Here is an 11,853-nt window from a genome sequence, read left to right as displayed (position 1 = left end):
AGTCACACATAAGAGACACTTGTTGACTGCAATATGATGGCAGTCACACATAAGAGATACGTGTCCACTGCAATATGATGGCCATCACACATAAGAGATACGTGTAGACTGCAATATGATGGCAGTCACATATAAGAGACACTTGTAGACTGCAATATGATGGCCATCACACATAAGAGATACGTGTAAACTGCAATATGATGGCAGTCACACATAAGAGATACGTGTAGAGGGCAATATGATGGCAGTCACACATAAGAGATACGTGTCCACTGCAATATGATGGCCGTCACACATAAGAGATACGTGTAGACTGCAATATGATGCCAGTCACACATAAGAGATACGTGAAGACTGCAATGTGATGGCAGTCACACATACGAGATATGTGTAGACTGCAATATGATGGCAGTCACACATAAGAGATACATGTAGACTGCAATATGATGCCAGTCACACATAAGAGATATGTGTAGACTGTAATATGATGGCAGTCACACATAAGAGATACGTGTAGACTGCAATATGATGGCCGTCACACATAAGAGATACGTGTAGACTGTTATATGATGGCAGTCACACATAAGAGATACGTGTAGACTGCAATATGATGCCAGTCACACATAAGAGATACGTGTCCACTGCAATATGATGGCCGTCACTCATAAGAGATACGTGTCCACTGCGATATGATGGCCGTCACACATAAGTGATACGTGTAGACTTGCCGGTTTGCGTTATTGATGGGAAAATACATTTTTTGACAATAAAATATGCCTGAGCGGCTAGGAGACCCCGAGAGTAACAAGCGGTAAAAATGGATTGATGGATGGGCTAGAAAGGACAGATTAAAAAAATAATAATTACAAAAAATAAAATAAATAAAAGATACAAATAAAAATAAACTTTTTTTTTTCTTACTCTGCACTACCGGCGGGCCGTATTTTGTACGCTGGCGGACCGTAGTTTGGGTACCCCTGGTGTAATGTAATAATAGCTAAACACCCAAATTGGTCCCCAAAAAGCATGCGATTGTGCATCCTAGTGTTTATATATTATATATGTATATATATTCTCATTTAGTGAGAGGCAGACCAAAAGAAGAAGACGGTGGAGGAGAATAATTCGGAGTTCAGAAGGAAGCTAAACTAACAAGCAGGACTCTGCCAGCAGCGTTCAAGCCCACAAAGGAGGAACAAGACAGGACAGTTTGCTAGGAAATCAACCAGACGGTGAAAAACAGAAGAATAACAAAGTTCACTTGAGATGTTTACAGAAACACAACACTGCCAAATGGCTGCTGTGTTTCCCCCCCAGGGGTTGCAGTTTATTTATTTCTCTATGCTTATGTCTATTTCTGTCTTCTCCCATACACAGCCCCGCCCCTGACTTGAATACCATCAAGAAGCTGATAATATTTTATTTCAGATCACATGCTGTGTGCGGGGTCCCGTGACCCCTAGGGGGCGCAGTTTTGCCTTAATAAGCGCATGTAGAATGTCAATGAATGACTGACAGGGCGCTTTATGTGATATTTGATGGCAAATGTATTCCCAGCCCCTTCCTGGTCTGTCACCGATAAGAAAATAATGTCTCTCAACATGTCCTATGTCCACATCGTAGTACTGAGTTCGATTCCCTTTTGGAGACATGCCAGAAAGGTACGTCATTTTACGTTTCAAACATGTCACATTTTGCACAAAAATTATTCATTATTGAACATTTAATTTCCCATGAATTTGTTTCAGGACAAAAATACATTTGAGTTTACTACGTTACGTTAATTTTTCGACAGATAATAAGTAGCCAATGTCGAAGTGTTCAGAAGCTACTACATGCACTATGTAGTGACGTTAGCTCGGTGGTTAAAAAAAACATTTTCAACATGGCTAATGTAAATTCTGAGAGTCGTTAATAAAATGTAGCTAGGTCTGTTTGCTACCTGTCTGACATTGTAGTTTACTAGCTACTACCGCGTTTGCTAGCTTGTATGGCAAGCGATTTTAAAATAAAACCAACATTTTAAACATGACTATTGTTAAATCCTGAACATGTATTAGCTGTCTAATCATTCATAAAATGTAGTAAATTGTACTGAAGTTTGTTTGCTTGCTGACATCGTAGTTTACTAGCTACAGCTGCGTTAGCTAGCTCATATAATGAGCGATTTTAAAATAAAACCAACATTTTAAACATGGCTAATGTTAAATTCTGAAAGTACATTAGCTCTCATCATTCCTGAAATGTAGTAAATTGTAGTGAAGTTTGTCTGCTTACTGAGATTGTAGTTTACTAGCTATAGCCGCCTTATTTATTAGCTTGTAGCAGATTTTAAAACACAAAAAAATATTCTAAACAAGGCTAATGCAAATCCTGAGAGTGCATTAGCTGTCTACTCATTCTTGAAATGTGGTCCATTTTACAGTCGCGTTAGCTAGCTCATATGATAAAGATGTAAACATTTTAAAAACACAGCATTTTAAACATGGTTAATGTCAATTTTGATAGTAGATTAGCGGTCTAATGATTCATAAAGTGCAGTAAATTGGCCTGAAGTCAGTTTGCTGCTAGTCTGACATGGTAGTTTACTGTAGCTACGCTAACTAACATGAAACACTTGACAATATTTACATAATATTGTAACAATCAATCAACAATGCTTATACCGTATTTTCCGGACCATAGGTAACACCGGATTATAGGGCGCATTAAAGGGGTCATATTAATATTATTTATTTCTAAATTGAAAACACTTCCTTGTGTAATTTTCTATATTTCCAATGGAACATCTAACATGTTGATGTTGTTTACTTGAGTCATATTGCAGTCTACATGTATCTCTTATGTGTGACTGCCATCATATTGCAGTCTACATGTATCTCTTATATGTGACTGCCATCATATAGCCGTCTACACGTATCTCGTATGTGTGACTGCCATCAAATTGCAGTCTACACGTATCTCTTGTGTGACTGTCATCATATTGCAGTCTACACGTATCTCTTATGTGTGACTGCCATCGTATTGCAGTCTACACATATCTCGTATGTGTGACTGCCATCATATTGCCGTCTACACGTATCTCTTATGTGTGACTGCCATCATATTGCACTCTACACATATCTCTTATGTGTGACTGCCATCATATTACAGTCTACACCAGGGGTCACCAACGCGGTGCCCGCGGGCACCAGGTCGCCCGTAAGGACCAGATGAGTCGCCCGCGGGCCTGTTCTAAAAAAAAAATTTAAAAAAAAAAAATTTAAAAAAAACATTTTTTTTTTTTTTTTAAATTAAATGTACATAGAAAAAACACAAGATACACTTTCAATCAGTACATCAACCCAAACAGCCTCCCCCATGCACACTCATCCACACAAAAGGGGTTATTTCTTTCTGCTACCAATATTCTGGTTCCCACAACATAGACAACACATCTGCAAGGGACACAGTCCCTGAAGCACACATGATTGTATAGGCTGCTGGTCCACTAAAATTTTCATTAATTACTATTTTTTATGTAATTATTTTTATATTGTTTTACTTTCTTTTTTATCCAAGAAAATGTTTTTTATTTATTTATCTTATTTTATTTTATTTTTAAAAAAAGGGCCTTATATTCCACAGACCAGGTTGTCAATGAAATTAGATTTTTTTAAAGGGTTTTTTAAACCAGGCCCAGTCCAGATAATGTCCAAGTCAGACTCAGCAACACACACATTCATTCATGTACACAGAAAAAAATTAGGGAACACAACAGATTGCATATAATTTATAAACAAAACACTTTGCATTCCATTCGAAAGGACGTTCCCTTTAGATTTCCGATCCTTAACATTTTACATTTATCATAATTAAGCTTAAGGCCAGATTGCTGTGAAAATATGTCCAAAAGATTAAGAAGGTTCCGCAAACAATGAGGAAAAATCTTATCTTTGTGAATCAGCCTTTTCTGACATGAACTTCATCAAGAACAAACACAGAACACGCCTCACTGATGCACATCTGCAAGACTCACTCAGATTTGCAGTGTCAAGTTACACACCAGAGTACAACACACTAGTTAACAGCATGCAATGCCAGGCTTCCCACTAACTGACAAAGAAACAGATAACAGATTTGGTGTCCAGTTCAAAGTGTGACATGATTTAAAAATTTGAGAGTTTACTTTTGTATTTTACATGAGTTATTATTTGTACAAACATGGTGCAAAGTAATTCATGATTTGTTAAAAAATGTTAGTGGCTAGCTAGTTAAAATGGGATATTGTGATTTCACAAGACTGTCTTAGAAGTGATCATTTGAAAATGTTCAATTTGAAAAATGTGCACTTAGAGAAAATAAAAAAATAAAGTGTTGCATATTGATATTTATCTGTTTGTATATATATTTATTGTGATAAATCATTAAGATGATCAGTGTTTCCACAAAGATAAATATCATTAATTATTAATAATAACAGAGTTAAAGGTAAATTGAGCAAATTGGCGTCTTCTGGCAATTTATTTAAGTGTGTATCCAACTGGTAGCCCTTCGCATTAATCAGTACCCAAGAAGTAGCCCTTGGTTTCAAAAAGGTTGGTGACCCCTGGTCTACACATATCTCGTATGTGTGACTGCCGTCATATTGCAGTCTAAACAAATCTCTTATGTGTGACTGCCATCTTAATGCAGTCTACACATATCTCGTAGGTGTGACTGCCATCATATTACCGTCTACACGTATCTCTTATGTGTGACTGCCGTCACATTGAAGTCTAAACGAATATTTTACGTGTGACTGCCGTCATATTGCAGTCTGCACGTATCCCTTATGTGTGACGGTACATCATATTGCAGTCTACACATATCTCTTATGTGTGACTGCCATCATATTGCAGCCTACATGTATCTCTTGTGTGACTGCCATCATATTGCAGTCTACACGTATCTCCTATGTGTGACTACCATCATATTGCAGTCTACACATATCTCGTATGTGTGACTGCCATCGTATTGCAGTCTACCCGTATCTCTTATGTGTGACTGCCATCTACTGTTCACACTTATCATTTCACATTGTACCAAATAAAATAGCTTCGAGGTGGGTAAGCACAACCAAAATTATTCCTTACATTAGGCACACCGGGTTATAAGGAAAATGAAAGGATTTTAAGTCCACCTTATAGTCCGAAAAATACGGTAATTACTTTCATTTATGTGCTTTCAGCTCAGCCATCTTGTTCAAGATGCGTGGTCGGGACTACAATTGGTTTAAGACCAGGGCTAAAGATGTGAATTAGGATTCATCTCAACACTTAAATCCTCACCCTTCCACTATTTGAGAACTACTCCTCTAATGTTTGAAATATTCAACCAGTTTTTTATCCACCGCCCAAAAATGAGGATGAGCGTTTTTTAATAAAGTTCTGAGTATGTCCAGAAATCATTAAAGCCGACAAAAGCACAAAGTGAAACCCAACACAAGTGCGTTGGCGCTGTAACAAAATAAAAATCCTATTTACTTCAATAAAAAGAGGATATTATTATGTGTGGTATAAAAACAGGCAGAGCACTTCTCTATTCAACTTCTGTTCCCCTCTCGCACACAAAATGTATTCATGGCACAAAGCGAGGAAAGTGAAGGGTCTTTGCAGTTCAACCCAGTGCAGAGCTTTGAGGCTTTAACGCGCGTGAATGTGCCTTCCCTCACCTGCATAACTCAGTTGGCTTTGTCAGCATCCTTTCAAAATAAGAGAAATAACCAAGCGTTTCTTTGGAATGATCCTCACCTCTCGCTTCTCAAGGTTACATTTCTCAATGTGGGCGAGAACGTTTTCAGTACTTGGTCAAATAAAACTAACAAAAAAACAAACAAACAAAAAACATCTACTGAGGGATGTTTTAGTGAAGTCTAGGGATGGGAACTAATAAGATTTTTCCAATTTCGCTTTTGATTCTGCTTAAAGATTTGGTTCTTTAAAAAAAACCAAAAGGTGGATTAGCATCAATTTTGTTTAGTTTGACTCACACATGACCTTGAAGTGCCATCCCATTCCTAACTCATAGGGTTCAATATGATGTCAGTATACCTTTTGCAGCTATTACAGATTCAACTCTTCTGGGAAGGCTGTCCACAAGGTTGCGGAGTGTGTTTATAGGAATTGTCCACCATTCTTCCAAAAGTGCATTGGTGAGGTCACACACTGATGTTGGTCGAGAAGGCCTGGCTCTCATTCTCCGTTCTAATTCATCCCAAAGGTGTTCTATCGGGTTCAGATCAGGACTCTGTGCAGGCCAGTCAAGTTCATCCACACCAGACTCTGTCATCCATGTCTTTATGGACCTTGCTTTGTGCACTGTTGCACGGTCATGTTGGAAAGGGAAGGGGCTCGCTCCAAAGTGTTCCCACAAGGTTGGGAGCATGGAATTGTCCAAAATGCTTTGGTATTCTGGAGCATTCAAAGCTCTTTTCACTGGAACTAATGGGCCAAGCCCAACTCCTGAAAAACAACCCGTTACCATAATTCCTCCTCCACCAAATGTCACACTCGGCACAATGCAGTCCGAAATGTAGCGTTCTCCTGGCAACCTCCAAACCCAGACTGGTCCATCAGATTGCCAGATGGAAAAGCGTGATTCATCAGTCCAGAGAACGCGTCTCCACTGCTCTAGAGTCCAGTGGCGACATGTTTTACACCACTGCATCCGACGTTTTGCATTGGACTTGTTGATGTATGGCTTAGATAAAGCTGCTCGGCCATAGAAACCCATTCCATGAAGCTCTCTGCGTACTGTGCGTGGGCTAATTGGAAGGTCACATGAAGTTTGGAGCTCTGTAGCAACTGACTGTGCAGAAAGTATTTGCAATATGCTGACCCCTCTCTGTCATTTTACGTGGCCTACCACTTCATGGCTGAGTTGCTGTTGTTCCCAAACTCTTCCCTTTTCTTATAATAAAGCCGACAGTTGACTTTGGAATATTTAGGAGCGAGGAAATTTCACGACTTGATTTGTTGCACAGGTGGCATCCTATGACAGTTCCACGCTGGAAATCACTGAGAGCGGCCCATTCTTCCACAAATGTTTGTAGAAACAGTCTCCATGCCTAAGTGCTTGGTGATTAGGACACCTGATGGTCATCATTTGGATGGGTGGCCAAATACTTTTGGCAACTTTGTGTAAATCATGTGGAGATTTTTAACATTTAGTACCATGATATATTAACATATAACATGCAAGGTGAGATATGTTGTACACTGTAAAAACTGTTGCTTAGATCTAACTCAATAAAAATAAGGCAACATTTTCCAAGCAATTTTTGTTAGTTTAGTCAACTAATTGGTATTTTGAGTAAGTAGAACTTAATAATATGCATTTCGATTTATGCAAAAAGATTAAGTTGCGTTTACAGAAAAAGCCAACAAATTGAAAAAAATCAATGTAAAAAACATCCCTCCTTCTGACCAGCTGGAGCTTCACAGTGGGGCAATTTAGTGTATAAAACATTAAAAAAAACTTAATTTACATACCAGAAACGATGACCTGGAGCTTTGTATAAAACCTGGACAGGACAAACCGTTACAACATTCTGAAGAATTCCACTCAATGAACAATGTATAATGATTTTGAGCAGACACAAGAAAATAGCTGTTCAAACGTGCAAGCTGACAGTCATGGCTCACTGCCTAAGCTAGAAGCTTGTTTTTGAGAGTCATGAATTTGGGGGTTGGTTTTGGGCGCATGTGTGTCGAGTCCCGGAAAAAGTCTTTGAAACACCTCAAATGTTTTGGAAAGTTTGGATGGATACTCAAGATTAAGTGCATACGTCAACCCCAGAAGTAGGCAGCATGCTTTGGCCAGGTTTCCAAGATGAGTAAGGACTGGTACTCCCTCAATGATGATTCCTACTACATTTGGCTCACAACAGATGTAGATGCTCATATTCTTCATTTCCAGGTCCTCATGAACAGTGGTCTCTGCAGTTCCCTTTGAGATACAAAAACAGTAATTTAAAAAAACAAACATCTAATTTTATATTTAATATAAGTTGTGTGATTTAATCCAGATAATGATTACTTTCGTGAAGGCCTTTTTGAAAACTTTTGAATTCTAATTTGAGATCTTGTACATTAAACTTGGTACAATAGATGCATTTCCAGCCACATGCTTTTTATTGGCATTTTTAATTTTCATATAAAAAACCTGAATAGAACCACCAGAAATTAAAACAAACAAACAAACAGTAATAAGTTATATATATATATAGAGTAAATGTTTTAATGCTTGTTTAAGGGGAGTATTTTTTGTTTGCATTGCTTTTTTTAGGGCAAACAGAAACACAAGACAGAAAGGCATCACTCTGTGGTGCTATGCTAATTGGCTATACTGGGGCTCCTGCCAACTAGCTGCATGCTCGACCTCCACCTGACAACTGCTGGTTCAGTCAGTTCACATAAGTAAACCAAATTTAAGCTTGTACATCAGACTGATCCAAACCTGCTTTTAAACAATACTTACACAGCATCACAGAGTCACATCTCTCTTCATCACTGCAGAGGCACTTGGGTCCTAGAGTTAATAGAAGAAGAATAAATAAATGAATTTTGTTGGCAATTTTACTCCAAATCTGTGATATCGTTATTAGAGCATGATTACAGATTCAGTTTTAAACTTTTTTAACCACTTTTAACCCACCTGTATCAGTTCCATCAACAAGTTCTTGATGCGCTGACCAGTCACGCCACCTTTTGCACTGAAGAGCTCCAGGAGTTTCGGAGTGTACCTGTCCAGCTGAGACATAAATGTTGATTCCAGTGGAACAGCAGTGCACCTTCGGAACTCTTCATTAATCTGTAAGACAGCAAATGTTGACCGTTACTGATATTAAGGGTTTTCGTATAAATTTTCAGGCAAAAAGTGAGTCTAGTATGTCATGTCCAAGTCACAATGGAAACTTGGTCAGGAAAAATAGAATGATAAATCATTTACCTGGAATGGTTCGAAGAGGGCAGGCCATCTTTCTTTAAATTCTGCCACCCCAGCAGGAGACTTGGCAACAACTTCCTGTCTTCTCCAACTGTATACGTTCTGGCCATCATATCATTGATGCTCCTGGCACAGTCCTTTTACACAGAGGGCAGGTGAATGAAGGACTTACTTGAGGTGAGTTGAGGAATTTGACTTCTGGGTGGTATCTTGACAGACGAGAGCGAAGGGAACTCCAGCATTTAAAAGAGCATGGGCAACCTATATGAATGCAAGGCAAGGCATGGCTGTGTCCAAAGGTCCCATGGTGCAGTCTGTAATGCTTTAAAAATCACTCTTGGTTGGCACAACAGTGCTGCACAATTTACAGGGCCATCCCATCTGTCATTGTAGAGAGAGAGAAAAAAAAAGAGTAGTTATGGTTCATGTCTAACGTCTTGGATATATAAGCCTGATGAGAGCCCTTTATATATGTTTTTTTTTACACCCTAATATACTCAATTGCAGTGTTTCCGCTGGATTTTTTGTAGCCGCGGTGGTCTAAGTTGGTAACCTAGCAACAGTAGGGTGGTCCGGGGCATGCCCCCCACGGAAGAAAATTTTGAAAAATGACCCTTCAAATCAGGGGTCCCCAAACTTTTTGACTCGGGGGCCGCATTGGGGATAAAAAATGTGGCCGGGGGCCAGGCTGTGTATATATATATATATACACACATACATTGTCTTTATAATCCGTTTTGTCATTTAACATCAATTAACATTGATGTTCATCAACATTAACATTGTCACGTTATCGGTGGGAAAATTCATTTTTAGACAATATGATTTGCCTGAGCGACTAGGAGACACCAAGAGTAACAAGTGGTAGAAAATGGATTAGAAAGGAAAGATTTAAAAAAAATAAATAAATAAAAACATTTGTGGGCCAGATTTTGGATGCTGGGGGGCCGGATCCGGCCCGCGGGCCGTAGTTTGGGGACCCCTGCTTTAAATAGTGACTACTGGTGAGATTTTGGGGGGGGGGGGGGGGGGGGATGTTGAGATTGAGACTTACACAATGGGTGTTATTCTTACAAGAGTAGCGTTTTGCCTAAGACTGTGCATGGACAGCAGGTCTGAGGGGAGCTATCTAGCTAGCTGCTAGCAACTTTTAATGCAAGCTAGTGAAGCAGCTGTAATGTGGCTGCTTATAAACTGAAGAATAAAATATTAAACTACCACACAAATAAAACGCTAATTATAAACTGCACAGCTATAACAATGTTTGGTTGAAGTTAATGAGCTGTTGGAGGTAAGAGCAAATTCGAAATGGCGGTCGGCGGGAAAAGTAGCAAACTAAATATAACGTTGAGCCATGCTTTTGAAAATGTATACATTTCAATCCTGGCAAACACTGACTTTTAACAATATAAACTGTTACTTACATGAGTGATGAGTCCGGTAAAGTGTTTTCCTTGGGCTCCGTGAAGAGACGTGTCTGGGCTTGTTCTTCGACAGCTGCATGCAGGTGGGCGGGGCCTGACGTTTTAGGTCTGATATAAACCTTTCAACTGAGTTTTGCTAAATCAATTTATGTTGGAAGTCCAATAAAATTAATTATATCACATAAAAAATTAAGTTACGAAAATATTCACACTTTTTACTTATAGATAACTCAAAAAGTATAAAAATAAAATAAATTGATTTATTGGAATAAATATACTTTTAAAAATAAAGTAAAATGGACAATACCACTGAAAGAGTTTTTACAGTGTACGTCTTTATTGGTTAGAATTGATGATTGTGGCTAACAGTTGATGAAAACTTTGAATTGAAAATCTCAGAAAATGTTAAGTTTTCAAAACTGTTCACATTTGAAGTTAATTGCTGACATGAATGGACTTGTACACAATATTCTATTTTAAGAGTTTCACCTGTGTAATGTAATGACTGAGAGCGGAAAACATGCAACTTTCCTCTGACTAAAATTGAACATTCACCTACCGAAAATCAGGAGTGTCTACTGTAGCAAATGGGTGCAAGCTTTTGACCACAAAGCAGCAGACGTAATCTAAATAAGATAATAATAGATACATATTAATGATAGCGCTAACATGAGATAGGTTTTAGTTAGTACCTGTTGTAGTCAGATGACGTGCTAGCATTACTGCTGCTGGGATGAGAAAGGAGCGGTTAAAAACGCCACTTTCAGTTATAGTTATTGCATGCTGTGTGTTCAAATGTTTCAGTCTATTGCTCGCATGTCCTTCAGATGAAATAGCAGCCTTACAATTGTCACAAGTAGCGCTGTTGCCGTCTTTTCTCATAAAATGTTTGTTTGTTTCCATGAGAGAAAAGGCAATTGCAACACTATATGTTGATTTAATTTAATTTTTTTTTTTTTAATTTTTTTTTTATTTCTTGCGCGGGCCCGGTACCAATCGGTCCGCGGACCGGTACCGGGCCAGAACCCAACATTTAATAAACGTTGTCAAAAATCATGTTGTTTGAACGTTGTATTTGTGTCGTAGAATATTGTTTGGGAAATGACCAAAATTCAATGGTCAAATAAATGTAACAACCTGACATTGATTAAACGTCGTCCAAAAGCATGATGTTCCAACGTTATATTTGAGTTGCACACCATCAGGACCTGATTCAACAAGTTCTCAACGTTGTCCCTGCTGGGTACTGCATCATGATATATATATTAGGGCCTAATACTCCTCTACGACACAAATACAACGTTGAAACAACATGCTTTTTGACAACGTTTATTAAATGTTGGGTTCTGACATTGATTTAACCATTGAAATTTGGTAATTTTTAAACTAATATTCTACAACACAATCCCAACGTTGAAATAACATGCTTTTTGACGACGTTTAATCAATGTTGGGTTCTGAC

General features: G+C 38.4%; 1 long non-coding RNA gene across 1 annotated transcript; it reads right to left on the bottom strand.

The window, feature by feature from the left end:
- Positions 1 to 4,484: 4,484 nt before the first annotated feature.
- Positions 4,485 to 10,456, bottom strand: LOC133651507 (uncharacterized). Its single transcript, XR_009826425.1, has 5 exons — positions 10,392 to 10,456; positions 8,971 to 9,348; positions 8,677 to 8,832; positions 8,500 to 8,550; positions 4,485 to 7,968 (listed from the first exon to the last, which is right to left on the bottom strand). It is a non-coding gene; the product is annotated as an uncharacterized LOC133651507 (long non-coding RNA).
- Between the last annotated feature and the right edge of the window lie 1,397 nt (positions 10,457 to 11,853).

The sequence above is a fragment of the Entelurus aequoreus genome, linkage group LG06 (genome assembly GCF_033978785.1).
Source record: "Entelurus aequoreus isolate RoL-2023_Sb linkage group LG06, RoL_Eaeq_v1.1, whole genome shotgun sequence".
NCBI classification, from domain to species: Eukaryota; Metazoa; Chordata; class Actinopteri; order Syngnathiformes; family Syngnathidae; genus Entelurus; species Entelurus aequoreus.
This window is presented reverse-complemented; position numbering and strand designations above follow the sequence as displayed.